The sequence below is a fragment of the Giraffa tippelskirchi genome, chromosome 12 (genome assembly GCF_054371585.1).
Source record: "Giraffa tippelskirchi isolate mGirTip1 chromosome 12, T2T-mGirTip1v1.2.pri, whole genome shotgun sequence".
Classification (NCBI taxonomy): Eukaryota; Metazoa; Chordata; class Mammalia; order Artiodactyla; family Giraffidae; genus Giraffa; species Giraffa tippelskirchi.
The window spans coordinates 123,131,520-123,151,478 of NC_137286.1; the positions used below are offsets into that span (position 1 = coordinate 123,131,520).

The window sequence follows — 19,959 nt, forward strand, 5'->3', positions numbered from 1 at the left end:
TAATAAAGCAGGAGTAAGTTGCTTAAAAAAAATATCACATTTTTCAGTTTGGTAAAATTTCCTTCTACTCATTTGATTTCTGGAAGATGATTCTTCATGAATATAAATCTTTCTTGAGACACGCTAATTTAAAAGGAATAAAATGTCAAGAGCAAATTTAATTTTGTGAAAATAAATGCAAAAAAGATGAAAATAGTTTTATTTTATAAATGTTGCCTTTCAGTGTTTCATAGGAGGCATACAAAAATACTGTGATGTTTAGAACATTTCAAAACTACCTTGGAATTACAAAAATTAGGTTCTTTAATAGGAAAATTTATGTCTCTATAGCATTTGTCCAAGCTTAAGAAAAAACAAAAATTTAATTTCCTGAAATTGAGAGCTATTTTGTAAATAAATATTTTATTATTTGCATTGTTGCAATAATGTTTAACTGTGGTATGATTAACAAAATTATGTGTTATTTTTGTGAGATATTTTTGCATAATAATTTAACCTGCAGTTTTATTGGCCTATCTTACTTTATATAATGTAATACTTAAAACTATGATTTAATTAAATCTTTTTTAAAAAAACGTATATAGTTAGTTACCTACTATAGAGTTGAAGTTTTCTTTGGTTGTAATACTCCTAATTTTTTAGATTCTTAAATTTGAAATAGACATTGATTTTCTTAAGTTGAAATGCTAAGAAGATGAAATTTTTCTTTCCCTAGGTAGGTTCTGAGGGTAGAAAATTGTGCAAAATTTCTTTCTCTGTTGCTGGTTACCAATATTTCCTTCCTGTTTATTGTATATTTGTTGTTATTGTTTAGTCTCAAGTCCTGTCTGACTCTTTTGTGACCCCATGGACTGCAGCCTACCAGGCTCCTCTGTCCATGGGATTCTCCAGGCAAGAATACTGGAGTGGGTTGCCATTTCCTTCTCCAGGGGATCTTCCCAATCCAGGGACTGAATCCACATCTCCTGCATTTGCAGGCAGATTCTTTTTCATTTGAGACACAGGGAAGCCCCTTATTGGAATCAGAAGTAGATATTTTTAAAAAATAATATGCACTTAAAATGCAGCACACTTTGAATAATTGAGATGCTCTGATATTTACATTATATTAAATTATAAACTCTCTCATTTCTTTTTCTTTTTACATTGTGTTTGTTCTCTTTTTCTTAATAATATTTACATGATCAGTAATATGAGGGTTTTGAAAAACACAGGAGTGAGGGAAGTAAGGAACCCCTGGACACGTCTCAGTATTTGGTAACAGAAAAAGCTGGAGCACTGTAGGTGTGTAGGAAAGAAGTCATACATGTTACCCTACAGGTAACCTGCAGGATCGTCTGGGAATGGGTGTTCTCATCAGAGAAACAGTAAAAAAAAGGATATTCGATCACTGAAGTACATTTCCATTTGCGTTATTTTTGGAATAAATTGGTATTGATAGCAATAATGGCACTTAGTTTTTTTTAAATTAAGCAGTTTAGTATTTTGATATTTTCTTTAACAATGATGAATAATTTGGAGTTGTCTTCACTACCAATAGAAGTAAATGCTGACTTCAAAAATTAGTATTCATTTGGTACTTTTGTGGGTGTTGAGTTTTTGTTGTTAGCATATTGGAAATCAAGTAGAGTTGCTCATTCACATCTGTGCTTGTCTAGAAGACTTCTATTAATATAAATATAATTCATAATAAAGTATATTCTGCTTCTTTTGCCTTTTTTTTTTTCTAACAGACACTGAGGAACAGCATATTGCTTTTTAAAGAGTGTGTATCTTTCAAGTATGAAGGCATGGATATCTTCTCTAATCATCCCTTATAATTCATGCTTTATCTTAACATATCTCTGAATTCCACAATATTATTCCTTTCTGCCCCATTCTGTCAGCTAAAACTTCTACAAACCAATGCCTGTCTTCACCTTCAAAATCTAAGCCTGAGGCACAGTGAGGGCGATGTATAATGGTGGAGACAGCACCATCCATTAAAGATGGAGCTGATTCTCATGAGGAATTCAAACTGAAGGAGGATTTTAAATACTGAGCAGTAACTTTAAACATTATTACTAATGAGGAAAATTTATTTTCCTTTGGAAAAATGAAAGCAACAACATATCCAAGGCATAGGTGAATTCAACCACCTGGGTATATATTTGCAATAAGAATGATGTTGTTCCTAAGGAAATGTCAGCAGAATGTAATGGGTCTGATAATATGCATATAAGCTGAATATTCTCCTTTAGAAACAGAAGAAATAGATTTATTGAAATGAAACTCACTCCTCATTTCCACTCCTCTCTCCTCACATTTAGTCTCAGAAAATTTACAGACATTTCGGGACTAACTGAAGCTGTTATGGAATCGACACCCATCATGGATTCTTTCTTGCCACAAGTCAATGGAAAAAAAATCAAAGAAGGTCATTTTCTTCTTTCCTTTCTTCCTTCCTCCCTCCCATTTTTTCTTTTTCTTTAATAAGTCTTACAATGACCAAGAAAGATCTTTTTAACCAATAGGTCATTTATGGGATTATATTTGATATGATTTCTGAAATTATAATTTGGTTTTAAAAGCCAACTCAGGAATGTAATTCTTGCAGTGGTAGATAGTCTCCAGTTTTCCAAAACACATATTTAAAATCGTCTCTTTGGTCTCTGTCCTCCAGCATAGCTATAAGAAATCTATCAAGGTCAAGGGAAACTGACTGATGCTCTTTTCTAGGGTTTAAATAAGCCTATAGCAGCACAAAGCTTTGATGCCCTTAATCAGTCAACAAATTTCTTTTAATCAACCTGAAAGAGGAAACCAGTAATCCAGATGTGTTGGGTAAATTATAACCATAAATTGATATGCTTCTGATATGCTAAAGTGTAGTCTTTTATACTTAAAACATAGGTAATGGATAGATTTTTGAAAATATTTTTGAGGAAAACCCACTGGAGACTGAAGTTAAATAATTTAAGGGGTTTGTTATAACATATATTGAAAAGATCACATATCACACACTTACACACATACATTTTCTATTCCAACAAAGGTGTAATGATGATATAACAGAAAGCTATGGAATATAAAACCCCTTTTCTAGTGCATAGGGAACAGTCTGAAAGTTTTATAAATGTAGAGAATTAAGTTAAAACCAAAATGACTGTGGATAGCACTGTAGGTCATTTACCAATTATATACGCAAACAGTTTTTTTTTCCCTTCAAGTAGAACTTCTAAATGAGCTTCTGCTTCTGGTTGAAAAATCAATCTGTATATTGCAAAATCAGAAGTGAGGTAGTATCATTTTTTTTTTTAATTTAGCTTATCTCACTAGGTATTAAAAATGTCTCTCACTTTTGTTGATCTAACGATCTGCTTCATCACAATATGTAGTGGCCAGCATCCATTTTTGTATAGTTTCCGGTGATGTCCACTTCCTACCTCCCTCACTGTGTTTACAGTGAACATCCTGTTTGTGTACAGCAAAAGATCGCCAGAATCTCTCTGCTTAATGGAGTTTAGTCTAGAATTGCTTGCTGTAAACAAAAACGAGAAAAGGACACTTGCTTTACCCGAGAATGTGGGCTAGTATCTGAAGTTTCAGTTTTATGAGCTTAGTGTGCTTTTTCCACATGAATCTGAAATTGGTAAAACAAGCTTTAGATATTTTTAATGCATGCTTTATAAATGTGTGATAGCTAACAGTTTCCTCAGATATAATTTTGATTTCTTATAAATACATTTAATCTTTTCATTTCCTTTATTGGGACAACTGGAAAACACATGTTGCTTCTTTTATTGAGAAATTGAATCCCAATCAATTACATATATCTCATAAATATATATGTATATCTGTCAAATACATATTTCTCATGGGCCAAGTACTGTCATAAATGATGTAAGAAATTCAATTTAACTATATACCAGAGATGGTGTTGGTGGCAAAAATAAGGGTGGTGGTAGCAGTTTTAGAATCCCACAACTAGCATTAGAATCAATTTTGTTGCCTGAAACAGAATAATAAGACTTATCATATTTATTCTTCAGGGAAAAAAGCCCTGCATGCAGCAAATAATGTGTTAAGCTCAAGTTAAATGATAAAAGGAGTGCCAAATAAATGCCATGGAAATATGAGGGATGCAGAAATTTAAAGAAAAAGGAGCATGGGTCAGGAATGTCTTTAAGAAGGTTGTATGACTTGAGCTGGCAATAATGAATTGAGCAATAATAGGAAAACACAGATATAGGAATACATTTGGAACAGTAAAGACTTCAGGATATGCAAGACATTTACAGGATTGTGACTAGGAGTTAATGCACTGAATGTAGATTGAATAGGCATTCTGAGGAGCTTATCGAATATTGTACTGAAAGTGAAAAGCAGAATGGCTGTCCGGGTATAGAATGTTTTAAGTGTATTCACTGTTGATCTTTGTGATTGCGTGGTTGACTGGGAGCTGGGCTTGCTGATGCTGCCCAGCATTACAAAAACAGTTTTAAACCCCATTTGGTTAGCCCAGGAAAAGAGTAAAATTTGAAGAACAGCTTCTACTGAATGTACATCGCTTTCACACCCTTGTAAAGTTGAAAAAATCATAAGTTGAACCATCATAACTTTATGCAATGGAATATTGTGAGTGTGTAGTCGTTCAGTCATGTCCAACTCTTTGTGACCCCATGGACTGTAGCCCACCAGGCTCCTCCGTCCATGGGATTTTTCAGGCAAGAATATTGGAGTGGGTTGCCATTTCCTTCTCCAGGAGATCTTCCCAACCCAGGGATTGAATCCCAGTCTCCCGCATTGTAGGCAGACGCTTCACCATTTGAGCCACGAGGAAAGTCCCAATGGAATATTATTCAGTTATAAAAGTTAACGAAATCTTGCCATTTGTGACAACATGGATGGACCTCGAGGGTATTATGCTAAATTAAATAAGTCAATGAAGGGGATCTTTCCAACCCAGGGATCAAATCCAAGTCTCCTGCATTCCAGGCAAATTCTTAACCAGCTGAGCCTCAAGGGAAGCCCAAGAATACTGGAGTGAGTAGCCTATCCCTTCTCCAGTGGATCTTCCCAATCCAGGAATTGAACCAGGGTCTCCTGCATTGCAGGTGGATTCTTTACCAACTGAGCTATCAGGGAATCCCAAATAAGTCATGCAGAGAAAGACAAATACCACATGATCTTCCAAATGCAGAAACTAAAAAAAAAAAAAAAAGAACAAAGAAAACTAAGTTAATCGATACAAAGACCATACTAGCAGTTGCCAGGGTGGAGGGGGTGGGTGGGAAGAGGAGAAATGTGTGAATGGGATAAAAAAAAAAGAGAGAGAATTCAGATTTGAAAGAAATAAGTATCTGGTTTAAATATTCTGAGAAGAAGATAGTCAGCAGCAAAGTTGATTCAGTAGAGAGCTATGACTGGCTGCTTTTTATATCAGGAAATACCTTACGATTGTAGGATCTAATATTCTGTTGCTTCTGAGGTCCAGGATTAAGAGAGATCACTGAATTTCTTGAACAAATGACTATGAAGAAGATGTGATCTGTGAGGCGAATAGGAAGTAAACACATATTTAAGGCTCAAGCAAATTACTTGATATGTTACCTGGGGAGTCAGTTAACTTCTCAGTTTTCACACTTGTCAACAACTTGTTACAACAACAAAAAGCATGAAAACACATTTTATTTACTTCACTGGGTTGGTAGGAGCTTACATGAAAAAGTTAGGAAAGCTCTTGGAAAAAATTAAATTTTGCTACAAATAAAAAATTTCTTAAATTTGACCAATCATTATCATGAACATCACTTTATAACTCTCTTGCCCCTAACTTTTATGTGTGTGCATGGATGCTAAGTTGCTTCAGTTGTGTCCAACTCTTTGCAACCTGCCAGGCTCCTCTGTCCATGGGATTCTCCAGGCAAGAAGACTGGAGTGGGTTGCCATTTATGTCTGCACCTGTACCTGTACAGTTACACGTATGTAAAGAAATGTATCACAATTGCCTTTGTACTTATCTGTTTCCTCTACTTGGAAGATAAATTCTGAGCATGGGCAGGTTTTATTTTGAACATTGTTTTGCATTGCACTCAGCAATGTTTTAAAAGAGTATGCCAACATAATGAACTAATGGTCTGCAGTAATAGAATTAAACTAGTTTCTGGAGAAAAAAAATATAACATAAAATTAGGTGTGGGAACAGAAATGGGGTGTTTAAGAAGTGAGGTGTTTAGAATGGGTGTTTTTTTTTTAAATCTAAGATGCATCATTTATTGCATTATCAAGAAATAGCATTTTCATATTTCTAAGTCTTAGTTTCCAAATTCATAAAATAGATACAATAATAATGTCTACCTCAATGGGTTGGCAGAAGGTTGAAATGCAATTACACAAATGCTGCTATGGAATACTGTTCATAAAGTATAAACTATTATTTTTATTAACTATAATTTCTCTACAAATGTCATTAGGATTACAGAATGCATACTAAATGATATTTCCCCCAAAATGAAGTGTAGTAAAAATAATATAAAGTATTTGTTAGCATGAAGAATATGTCTTTAGGGATAACAAAAACCTGTCACTAATCATTTTAAAAAGTATGATATTACCTTCAATTCAGTTCAGTTCAGTCACTCAGTCATGTCTGACTCTTTGTGACCCCATAGACTGCAGTACACCAGGCCTCCCTGTCCATCACCAATTCCTGGAGCTTACTCAAACTCATGTCCATCGAGTTGGAGATACCATCCAACCATCTCATCCACTGTTGTTCCCTTCTCCTCCCACTTTCAATCTTTCCCAGCATCAGGGTCTTTTCCAATGAGTGAGTTATTTGCATCAGGTGGCCAAAGTATTGGAGCAGCTTCAGCATCAGTCCTTCCAATGAATATTCAGGACTGATTTCCTTTAGGATGGACTGGTTGGCTCTCCTTGCAGTCCAAGGGACTCTCAAGAGTCTCCTCCAACACCACAGTCCCAAAGCATCAGTTCTGCGGCACTCAGCTTTCTTTATAGTCCAACTCTTACATCTATACATGTTGCTGCTGCTGCTGCCGCTAAGTTGCTTCAGTCGTGTCCGACTCTGAGTGACCCCATAGATGGCAGCCCACCAGGCTCCCCCGTCCCTGGGATTCCCCAGGCAAGAACACTGGAGTGGGTTGCAATTTCCTTTTCCAATACATGAAAGTGAAAAGTGAAAGTGAAGTCACTCAGTCGTGTCTGACTCTTAGCGACCCACGGACTGTAGCCTACTAGGCTCCTCTGTCCATGGGATTCTCCAGGCAAGAGTACTGGAGTGGGTTGCCATTGCCTTCTCCCAATCTATGACTACTGCAAAAACCATAGTTTTGATTAGATGGACCTTTGTTGGCAAAGTAATGTCTCTGCTTTTTAATATGCTGTCTAGGTTGGTCATAGCTTTTCTTCCAAGGAGCAAGTGTCTTTTAATTTCACGGCTGCAGTCACCATCTGCAGTGATTTTCGAGCTCCCCAAAATAAAGTCTCTCACTGTTTCCATTGTTTTCCCATCTATTTGCCATGAAGTGGTGAAAGACTAGAGATTTCTTCAAGAAAATTAGAGATACCAAGGGAACACTTCATGCAAAGATGGGCACAATAAAGGACAGAAATTATATGATATTACCTTAGTACTTGAATTATTTCAACACTGTAATAGGATTACTGCTATATTTGTAGTGCCTGGCACATAATAAATATTTAGTACATAAAAATAGCTGAAGCCTCTTCATTGTTATATTTATAGGTAGAATATCATAGTTCTATATAATGTTTAGAATGTTCTATACAAACATTCTAAACATTGTTTCCTTCACTAGTTAAACCTCATTTCCTTTTTACGAAATAGGTTATTTGTATAACCCTGTTATTTCTATTATTTCTTTTTTCTTAATGATTGTATATTGAAATTAAGTCAAATAATCTTCCATAAAAAATTGAAACTGTTAAAAAAAAAAGTCATTTGATGAATCATTAGTTGGAAGAAAATCTACTTAAAAAATACAATATTCTCTCTTTTGATCCATCCGTACACGTTTCTACAAGACTTGTCTCCCTTTAGGATTATGATACTCCTACTCTTGGGAATTTTAGGAGACCTCCAGCTTGTGTGTGCACTTGTGCACATGTGTGTGAGTGCTGTAAGGAAGCAAATTCATGAAGACTATGCAATTTGGAAGAAGAATAGATGCTTTGACTTTTGTTTTCTCTAAGAAACTTTTGTTGCCTTTTTTAATAGTAGGTTGAGAAATCTTTCTGCAGCTGTATGGCATATACATCATATAATCACAAAGCTCATAAATGAAACATGAAAATGCTCTTCCGGCAAGAACATCAGAGATGGAGCAAAAGACGTGTTTAACAGCTGGTAGAAATAGGTTCTTATTGGGCATTATTACACTAACATTGTCTAAAAAGCACAATTTATCTGTTCTTCATTATCTAATAAGTGTATATTTTTGTATTTATATTATCCTGAATTTTCAAGATCATCTAGTTGAATGGTTCATCATATATCTGATGCCTCCATATATTTGAGTAATGAATATATTTCAAAAAGGAAGAATGACATTAGAATGTTGTCTCAATATCAGTGAGTGAGTATATGTGCACACAGTATAAATACTATTCCAGATGATTTTGAGTCCTGCATCTAGGGGATTATGACTTCCTTTCACCATTGAAATTCACTGCTGTGGTTTGTAGCAACATTGCTAATTATTCATTCAAGACACCTCCCCCCCATTTCCTCAAAATATGAACTCCAGCTAAACTAATATATCTTTTAGCTCTCTTATTGCTACAGGTGGTCAAATCACATCTTAGTGAATAAGATTTGTTGAAGTTTGGTTGATATTTCTGAAAAAGTTGTGCTTTCGTGAATTTGGACAGGTACCTCTATTTTCTTCTCTTGATTGCAATTATATTTTAGGTTGGAATGGAAATGAACATCTAACAACCATGAGGATAAATGTGGCATGATAAAGATAACTTTTGTGAGGCAAGAAGGAGTCTGGGTCCTTGAGATTTTCTCAAGCAGCCAAATCTTTGCTGGAATGCTCTATCTGAGAACTTCCTGTTATTTGAAAAAATAAATTGGTTTCTGGCCACAGTAGCAAGTTTACTACATCATGCAGATGAAGACACTCATAACTGTTACATAATTCTCTACTATGTTTATAGATGTTTTCTGTTTATAAATGTGGAGTGATAGTCTCAAAATGTTTCATTATTATTTATTATATGATCTGTATACTAATGACTCCTATATTTGCATCTCTGTCTTAAAAATTTTAACTGAATTCCAGAGTCATACATCTAATCACCTGCATGTCATGGTCTCATGACCACCTGGAAGCATGTAAAAATTAACAAGCCAACATGGAAATTTATAGTTCTTCTTACCCACTAGCAGAAGCAGCTAATCTAGAGGGTTCACTATTAGCTATTCTATTTATGTTCTTTTGTAGTCCCCAAATTGTGAGATCGTTCAACACTTCCTTTACTCAAAATTCATATCATAAACTCACCTGTTGACTTTTTCTCTAAAACATATTCTGATTAATAATTACTCATGACCTTCACTGCTACCCCCTTGCTTCAAACCACTATTCCTCTTTTATGAATTATTACTAAGTCTCGTAATTTGTCCCCTTACTTCCAGCCTGTCTCTCTAATGTACTGCAACAGAGAAATAAGAGAGGTCATATTAAAGAGTAACTCAGCAATATCACTTCCCTGCTCTTAACCATCTTATTTAGAGTAAATGTCAAAATATTTGTAATTACTCACAAAGCCTATGAGATATCTGTCCCCTCTTTAGCTCTGCCACATCATTTCCTAACTTTCTCCACCTATTCCACTCCTTTCCAGAGAAATCTATTGGTGGGTGCCTTCAAAGTGTTAAAAAAAATGTGTTACTTCTACTCTTAAATTTTCAAAGATGTCTTCATTTCAATTATTTCAATTTCTCTTCAGTGTGGAGAAAAAGGAATCCTTCCACACTGTTGATAGGGATGTAAATTGGTACAACCACTATAGAAAACAGTCTCCAATGTTGACAGAAGCACTATTTACAATAGCCAAGATGTGGAAGCTACCTAAATGCCCATCAACAGATGAATGGATAAAGAAGATGTAGTACATATATACCATGGAATATTATTCAGCAATAAAAAATGGAATTAATGCAATTTGCAGCAAAATGGATGGGTTTATAGATCAACATATTAAGTGAAGTAAGTCAGAAATAGAAGGACAAATAACCATATATCACATATATGGAACCTAACATATGGCACAACTAAATTTATCTAAGAAAGACTCAAAGACACAGAAAACAAACTTATAGCTACCAAAGGGGAGAAGGGGAGAAGGATAAGTTAGTAGTTTGGAATTAAAATATACAAACTGCTATATGGATAAACAATAAGAACCTATTACATAGCACAGAGAACTATGCTCAATATCTTGTAATAGCCTATAATAGAAGAGAATGGAAAAAATAATACATATATGTGTATATATATATACATACTTATATATGTGTATAACTAAGTCATTTTATTGTATACCTGAAACTCACAACACGGTGAAACAACATTTTGATAAATTGTTTCAAGTTAAACAAATGATAACATTATGAAAAAATAATCCATTTTCTGAATCTTCATATCAAAATTCACACTTTTTACTTCAGAGGGAGAAACAATTAACATACCATGAACATATTTGGATGTCTTTCCTCCAGCCACTTAGCAAGAGCATTTGAAAGATAATGGAGGTTATGATACCGACAACCTGACTTACTGAATCTTCTCCTTAACAAACACCCTCATCTTATTAAAGAAAATTTCGGGAATAAAGGATGATGTTACATAAGCAGACAAAATATTTTTCCTTTGCTAACTTTTATCTAAAGGAAAGAATATAAAATATGATATTTCCCAGAATGTATTTGATAAAATTAAATATCTTAAATGAGCATAATGCCATAACTGTTCTTTCCTGTTCTCTTGTGTCCCTTTAATCAAGTTCACAGATTTTCTTTTAATTTTTATCCTGATAAAGATGCTTGTTTTTTCTTTTTTTTTTTTCCAGATACTACATAGAAGGCTTAAAATTGTTTCCTCAATTTTAATCCTAATTTTATAGAGAAATGGGATTCCAAATAAAATAAAACCAATAATTTTTATTATTTCATACATATAAATATAGAATATTTCATTTATCTTTACAATAAAGAACTGAAAAAAGTTTATTCACTAACAGAACACATTTTAATGAATATACTGTTTTCTTTTAAAGCAACTAAAAAGGAAGATTTATTAATAAAAAGATGGAAAATTGGGCTCTAATTATTATAACTTTTTTAGTAAGTTTGAATAAGGAAAAACCTTAGTTAATGTTCAGAATCTATCAAGAGCTCTCTGTTTAAGATGAATAAACAAAAGATACAACATTTTAAAAAAGGAAGTCATTGGAAGTAAAATTAGAAAGTATAGTGGAAATCATAAAGTTTTGACTGTATGTAAACTATTTAAATTTCTTGAGCTTTAGTTCCCTTATGGACATAATGGAATAATTTGATTCATAGTGTTCTTATGTAAATATAAGACAAAATACTTAATTCCTGCACTTGATACAGGAGACATCTATCTACTTTCTACTAATGTGTGTTGCCTTGCAAAGTCTGCAAAATTAAAACTACATCTCAGTTACCTCTGAAATTCTGAATATGATGTATACTTGGTTAACCTAGATGCAATTGCTCAATATTTGGAAAACAGTAGTGAGGTAGAGGTCAGGTGGCCAAAGTACTGGAGCTTCAGCTTCAATATCAATTCTTCCAGTGAATACTCAGGGTTTATTTCCTTTAGGATTAACTAGTTTGATCTTCTCGCTGTCTCTCTGTGCAGTCTCAAGAGTCTTCTCTAGCATCACAATTCAAAAGCATCAATTCTTCGGCACTAAGCCTTCTTTAAGGACCAACTCTCACATCCATAGAGCTAAGCTAGTGACAAAAAAGTGTGGCATGGAGTGGAGGAGGTGATAACAGGTGGGCATGGAGATATTCAGCTTTTATGAGATTCCTGATTATGGCAGTGGCCTTGTGATTCTGCCCCTGGCAGCTGAAGGAGTAACTTCCCAATCCCCTGCCTGGTTCTCAATGATAGGAAAGACACTAGCTTGTTTATCAGGTTGGCAGTTATTCATAAAAACTCAACTTAGAGTCTATTTCTTGAACCCTAAAATAAATTCCTTATTTTTTCAACTATACTTCAATAAAAAAAAAATACATAAATTCCTTACTTTTTAAAGTGGTTTGAGGGGATAAAGTACTCTGAAAAGAAACCTGGATCAACACAGCACTGAGTAGATACTGATGCATAGTTAGTAATTAATGGCCACAGAGATCATCTTATAGGTGCAAAGATACATGTGTATACAAAAGAAGATGCACTTAAAATTTTGAGTGCAACTAAAAGAATAAAATTGTTAACTAAATTCTGAATGAACTCATCATGATGAAAATTTTCCAAGTATTCTGTTTCCTTTTATCAAATAAAACATAATATACTAAAATCGAATTGAACAGCAGATGTGGTTAAATGAATTCTTCTCTGAATATAAAGCTGGCTCATCACTTCACATGTGCAAGTAGGTGTTCTCTTTAGCAAATCTAGATAAGGAAGTAATCTAGGTAAAGTGTATATAGTCTATTGAAAGCTTTTTGAAGAATGCCTTGTTATGTTGCTAAGCTGACATAAATATTTAAGTGACATGCTCTGAAAAGTATATAGAATGAGAAAAATTGTATCCAAAACCAAATGTAGTATAGAAATAAAACTTGAATAAAAATTTAAATCAAAGCAATTTATAGATTGAAACCAACTATGTGCTTTGAAGACAAAACATTTCTTTACATTTACTTATGGGTTCATATGTGTAGTCTACACTTGATTACTCCCAAATTATTTGAAAAGTCGCAAAACAACATTGAATGCGTTTAAAAACACATGTTGCTGTTAACGTCTTTTCGGAAAACAACTGTACTAAGTCACCTTGTGGTCATCAAGAACCAAGTCAGCTTAAACAGTAATAACCAACAGATGTATAATAAAGGCAGGAAAACTGAAAGTTTTGGCTTCTGCCTCCAGCAAAATAACAGGAAATGAACAAACAGTCCAGGACATATGGGCAGACTAAATATTTCACTGTAATTCTTTGACTAAATCAAGAATTATTGCACAGGATACATTTCATGTTGTTCATTTAAAGCAGTTATAATCACCAATATTGTAATGTGCTGTTTCTATAGGTGATATTTTTGTGTCAAGTTATTAAGACAAATGGCTTCTATTGTCTTATGTATTTTCAGATTGGAACTCAAATTTCATAGGTTCTAAGATTCCTTAAAAGGAAGTAAATATATAGTGTTTAGTTTCTATGATGAAAATATAATTTTAAATCTTGTAAATTCCCATAAAAACCTACATCCTGAATTATGGATGGAGAATTTAAAATTGGAAGGGATCGTGTAGCTTCTCATGATGCTTTTGACAATTTTAAAATAAGGAATCAGATAAGGGACTTAACTAGGGTCACACTTATTGTTTCTTAACTAATAATTTCCCTAAGTATGCCATAATTACAGGCATTTATCTAGAAATACACATTTGTCTTTTCTTTATCTCTCTATTTCTAACTCCATCTAATCTGTTACACTAAGTATATGAGATATAATTTTGTATAGCAAGACTCTCGAACAGCAATGCATGAGCAATTTTTTACTTTAATTACTAAAGTCAAACTTTTTGAGGTCAAGCCTCTGTAATTAAAGAGAAAATCTTACAGACAATATTTGAAACCTGGATAGATTCCCCACTGTTCTATTAATGGGCTAGTACCAGTCTTCCCATCATCCTTGCTTAGACCACTAGGGTGACAAGACTGGATGACAAGTTTGGATCTTTTGTCCTGAACCAGAATAAAGATGGGCTTTCCAAGTGGCTGAGATGGTAAATAATCTGCCCACACTGCGGGAGACTCAGGTTCAATCCCTGGATTGGGAAGATCCCCTGGAGAAGGGAATGTCAATCCACTCAAGTATTCTTGCCCGGAGAATTGCACAGACAGAGGAGCCTGGTGGGCTACAGCCCATGGAATCACAAAGAGTCAGACATGACTGAGTGACTAACACACACACACACAGAGTAAGGATAATCAAGGGAAAGAAATGGGTGGTCCATGTGAGGTAGTTAGAAGGGGCTCAGAGAATGTTGGAGGAAAGACTAGTTCTCTTTCTGCTGCCCAATTTAGGTACAACATGGAAGGCTCTGAATGGACAACAACAAGTAGGTAACTAATTCAGCCCTGAGGACCTCAAAACTGGATGGTGAGAGATGTTCTTCAGACCTTGGTCTGCTTCCATCAGACTTCTTGTTCTGATGGGTAGAGAAGGTCCTCAGCAGTTCCCAGTTCTGATGCCACTTCTCTCTCCATTACCCTCCTAAGGCCAATGCTTTAATTTCATGGCCTTCAGAATCCCTTTAAGGACATAGTTTCTCTTTCCCTCTTTGTGATCTTCATCTCAACTCTTCAATGAGCAGATAAATCAAGACACATTTCCCTGCTCATATAAATAGAAAGATTTTTATTGCTAGCCCCAAGTCACTGAGGATTATAAAATTTCTACTTCAGCCACAAAAGGCATTGATCTTTATTTCTAGGCACTCCGCAGCAGGGAATTAAGTGGCAATCATCATCAGGGTGTTCATCTTGAAGGAGATGGCGCTTTCACATTTCCACAGATTAATGAACAAGCTCATAGAAATAAACACAGCCTAATGGCTGGAATCTAATTATTAGAAAAACTGCACATTAATCACTACACTGAAAATAATTTTTTATAAAAAGATTACCAGTTCTTCATGATTAGTATACTGGCATAGATGCACCCAGGGTTGAGCTTGACAAAAGCTAGTGTGAGTAAAGGAAACAGGTCAGAGGACAACGCAGAAGTGGTTAGTCTGTGTGAAAGACACAAACGAGTACTAAGACATCCTCACACCATTGCTACCTGAATAATTTACTAACACCTTTGAGAGTCAAGTATCAACACCATGCTATACCTCCTCACTCTTTCATCTTCCCACTTATTGAATGCCTACAATAGCAGATAGTAGAGGTCTCCCATGCATTGATCCACTAAATCCTTATAAGTATATAGAAAATGTAAAACTTCCTACATGTTAGAGATTAATGAATTGGAGCAAAAAGTAATCAAGATCACATGTGCTGTGTTGCTGTGTTTAGTCACTCAGTCATGTCTGACTCTTTGCAACCCCATGGACTATAGCCTGCCAGGCTCCTCTGTCCTTGGGGATTCTCCAGGCAAGAATATTGGAGTGGATTGCCATACCCTCCTCCAGGGGATCTCTCCAACCCAGGGATCGAACCCAGGTCTCCTGCATTGTAGGTGGATTCTTTATCATTTCAGCCACCAAGGAAGTACAAGAATACTGAAGTGGGTAGCGTATCCTTTCTCCAGGGGAATTTCCTGATCTAGGAATCAAACCAGGGTCTCCTACATTAAAGGTGGATTCTTTACCAGCTCAGCTACCCGGGAAGCCCTGAGATCACATACTAAGTGTAAAAACCCAACTTCTCAACACATTCTCTAGAATTCAAGTAGAGCACTATTTGTTCTATTTGTACCATATCATCCCTGGAATTGCTGGTCACATGAGAACCTGTGCTGTATGATGCCTGTCCCTGATGTGAGGGTTGCTTCAAGTAATAAGAGATAGCATGTACTGACCACTTACCACATACTCTTGCAAGTGCTTTGCATACATTATACTTATTTAATCTTTTGAGTAATGGAAAGAGACAGTCACTATTATCTGCTAGAGGAAACTTATGTCTAAGTAAGTGTCAGACACAAGCAGTCTTACTCTAGTGCATACTATTAAACACTAAGCTGTAAGTATTATATTGTATTACATTGTATTATATTATATACACATATATATTTAACATTAAGATGTAGATTAAAAGATAATATCCAAAATGCCCTCTGACTTTCTATCCTTTCAGGAAGCATTTGTATCAGTTTGTGCACAGTGATATGCGTTCTATCCAAAAAAATTTTTTAAACTAAACTCATGAATGAAAAATTATCAATTTCAGTTAGAAAAAGTTAGATCAGAATTCATTAACTTAAAAAGCTATATATTTAATATTGTATTAAATTCAACTATACTCTGAAAGTATATGGACTTTAGAAGTAATTATACTAAATCCAGATAGTGTAGATTTTATAGCTTGACTATAAAGGTATTTAGTGTTAACTTACTTCTATATTTCCTTAATATTGTGAGAGATAATGATTAATTATTGAAATGCAACATACTCTGTTGCAGACTGGAAACTCCAGGAAGCCCATGTTGAGTCAGAGATTATCCTGCAGGAGTTTATGAGGAAATACTCTTGGTCTCAACACTTGTAGAAATAAAGTTGGTGAGAGAGAGAACTTGATCTCTGATGCAGACACAACCATGATCTCAGCCGATCTCAAGAGGGATGCTGAATCCAGACTTAGCAGATATGACAATAAGACTGAACGTTCACACTCCTACATCAATCAGTCACTGGATACAGGTTGCTCCAAAAAAGAAGTATGGCCACAAGCAAGATGGCACTCTACAATGAAAGGAAGTTTTCAGGAGGACTGAGAGCTAAGCACTAGTGCCATTCATGAATCTAGAGCAACAAGGTTACGTTTCTCATTCCTTGAAGCTGAATCACAAACAGGTTAAGTGTCAAATCTAGAAAAATATTAATAATAAATGTGAAGAGAAACAATCTTCTAAGAGAGGAAGGGCAGGGACTTGCTGCATGGTCCAGTGATTAAGAGATTGCCTGCCAATAGAGGGGGCATAGGTTCAATACCTGGTCCAGGGGAATTCCACACGCTGAGGAGTAACTAAACCTGTGTACCACAATTGCTGAGACTACTTTCTAAAGCCTGTGCTCTGCAAAAGAGAAGCCACTGCAACGAGAAGCCTGTGCACCACAAGTAAGTAGAGTAGCCCTGCTCTCAGGAAGTAAGAAAGCTTGTGCACAGAAATGAGACATAGCACAGCCAAAAATAAATAAACAAATAATAAAAGAGAGGCAGAGAGACAATACCTTCCTCAAAATAGAGTCAGTTCAGTTCAGTTCATTTCAGTTGCTCAGTTGTGTCAGACTCTTTGCATCCACATGGACTGCAGCAGGCCAGGCTTCCCTGTCCATCACCAACTCCCACAGCCTACTCAAACTCTTGTCCATTGAATCAGTGATGCATCCAACCATCTCATCCTCTGTTGTCCCCTTCTCCTCCTGCCTTCAATCTTTCCCAGCATCAGGGTCTTTTCAAATGAGTCAGTTCTTCGCATCAGGTCTCCAAAGTATTGGAGTTTCAGCTTCAGCATCAGTCCTTCCAATGGATATTCAGGACTGATTTCCTTTAGGATGGACTGGTTGAATCTCCCTGCAGTCCAAGGGACTCTCAAGAGTCTTCTCCAACCACACAGTTCAAAAGCATCAATTCTTCGACACTCAGCTCTCTTTATAGTCCAACTCTCACATCCATACATAACTACTGGAAGAACCATAGTTTTGTCTGGACGGACTTTTGTTGGCAACGTAATGTCTCTGCTTTTCAATAGGGTGTCCAGGTTGATCATAGCTTTTCTTCCAAGGAGCAAGCATCTTTTAATTTCATGGCTGCCATCACCACCTGCAGTGATTTTGGAGCCCCCCAAAATGAAGTCTGTTTCTGTTTCCATCATTTCCCCATCCATTTGCCACGAAGTGATGGGACCAAATGTCACGATCTTAGTTTTCTGAACGTTGAGCTTTAAGCCAACTTTTTCACTCTCCTCTTTCACTTTCATCAAGAGGCTTTTTAGTTCTTCTTCACTTTCTGCCATAAGGGTGGTGTCATCTGCATATCTGAGGTTATTGGTATTTCTACCAGCAATCTTGATTCCAGCTTGTGCTCCATCCAGTCCGGCATTGTGCATGATGTACTCTGCATATATGTTAAATAAGCAGGGTGACAATATACAGCCTTGATGTATTCCTTTCCTGATTTGGAACCGGTCTTTGTTCCATGTTAAGTTCTAACTGTTGCTTCTTGACCTGCATACACATTTCTCAGGAGGCAGGTCACATGGTCTGGTATTCCCATCTCTTTCAGAATTTTCCACAGTTTGTTGTGACCACACAGTCAAAGGATTTGGCGTAGTCAATGAAGCAGAAGTAGATGTTTTCCTGGAACTCTCTTGTTTTTTCAATGATCCAACAGATGTTGGCAATTTGACCTCTGGTTCCTCTGCCATTTCTAAATGCAGCTTGAACATCTGGAAGTTCACGGTTCATGTACTGTTGAAGCCTGGCTTGGAGAATCCTGAACATTACTTTGCTAGCGTGTGAGATGAGTGCAATTGTGTGGTAGTTTGAGCATTCTTTGGCATTGCCTTTCTTTGGGATTGGAATGAAAACTGACCTTTTCCAGTCCTGTGGCCACTGCTGAGTTTACTAAATTTGCTGGCATATTGAGTGCAGCACTTTCACAACATCATCTTTTAGGATTTGAAACAGCTCAACTGGAATCCCATCACCTCTACTAGCTTTGTTCATAGTGATGCTTCCTAAGGCCCACTTGACTTTGCATTCCAGGATGTCTGGCTCTAGATGAGTGATCATACCATCATGGTCATCTGGGTCATGAAAATCTTTTTTATACAGTTCTCCTGTGTATTCTTTTTTTTTTTTTTTATTTTAGTTGGGGGCTAATTACTTTACAATATTGTAATAGTTTTTGCCATACATTGACATGAATCAGCCATGGGTTTACATGTGTTCCCCTTCCTGGACCCCCCACCCACCTCCCTCCCCATCCCATCCCTCTGGGTCATCCCATTGCCCTGGCCCTGAGCATTTGTCTCATGCATCGAACATGGAATGGTGTTCTGTTTCACATATGACAATATACATGTTTCAATGCTATTCTCCCAAAACGTCCCACCCTCACCTTCTCCCTCAGAGTCCATAAAATTGTTCTATGCATCTGTGTCTGTTATTCTGTCTCGCATATAGGGTTATCGTTACCATCTTTCAAATTCCATATATATATGCATTAGTATACTGTATTGGTGTTTTTCTTTCTGGCTTACTTCACTCTGTATAATGGGCTCCAGTTTCATCCAGTGTGTATTCTTGCCACCTCTTCTTAATATTGTCTGCTTCTGTTAGGTCCATAACATTTCTGTCCTTTATTGAGCCCATCTTTGCATGAAATGTTCCCTTGGTATCTCTAATTTTCTTGAAGAGATCTCTACTCTTTCCCATTCTATTGTTTTCCTCTATTTCTTTGCACTGATCAGTGAGGAAAGCTTTCTTATCTCTCCTTGCTATTCTTTGGAATTCTGCATTCAAATGGGTATATTTTTCCTTTTCTCCTTTGCTTTTCACTTCTCTTCCTTTCTCAGCTATTTGTAAGGCCTCCTCAGACAAACATTTTGCCTTTTTGAATTTCTTTTTCTTGGGGAGGGTCTTAATCACTGCCTCCTGTACAATGTCACCAATCTCCATCCATAGTTCTTCAGGCACTCTCTCAGATTTAACAAATTTTTAAAGGATAGCCTTGTAGCTCAGCTGGTAAAGAATCCACCTGCAGTGCAGGAGACCGCAATTTGATTTCTAGTTCAGGAATATTCCCTGAAGAAGAGATATATACTACCCACTCAAGTATTCTTGGGCTTCCCTGGTGGCTCAGCTGGTATAGAATTTGCCATCAATGCAGGAGACCTGGGTTCAATCCCTGGGTTCAGAAGACTGATCCCTGGGTTGGGAAGAACCCCTGGAGAAGGGATCGGCTACCCACTCCAGTGTTGTGGTCTG

At 36.1% G+C, this 19,959-nt stretch overlaps 1 long non-coding RNA gene across 1 annotated transcript in view; it reads right to left on the reverse strand.

Moving 5' to 3' along the window:
• Positions 1-2,054: 2,054 nt before the first annotated feature.
• The window catches only part of LOC145529438 (uncharacterized), a 975,418-nt gene continuing 957,513 nt past the window's right edge, over positions 2,055-19,959 (reverse strand). The window contains exons 7-8 of the long non-coding RNA XR_014071229.1: positions 5,433-5,530; positions 2,055-3,520 (exon numbers count right to left, since the gene is read on the reverse strand). This is a non-coding gene — a long non-coding RNA (uncharacterized LOC145529438). The remainder of the gene's footprint in view (positions 3,521-5,432; positions 5,531-19,959) is intronic.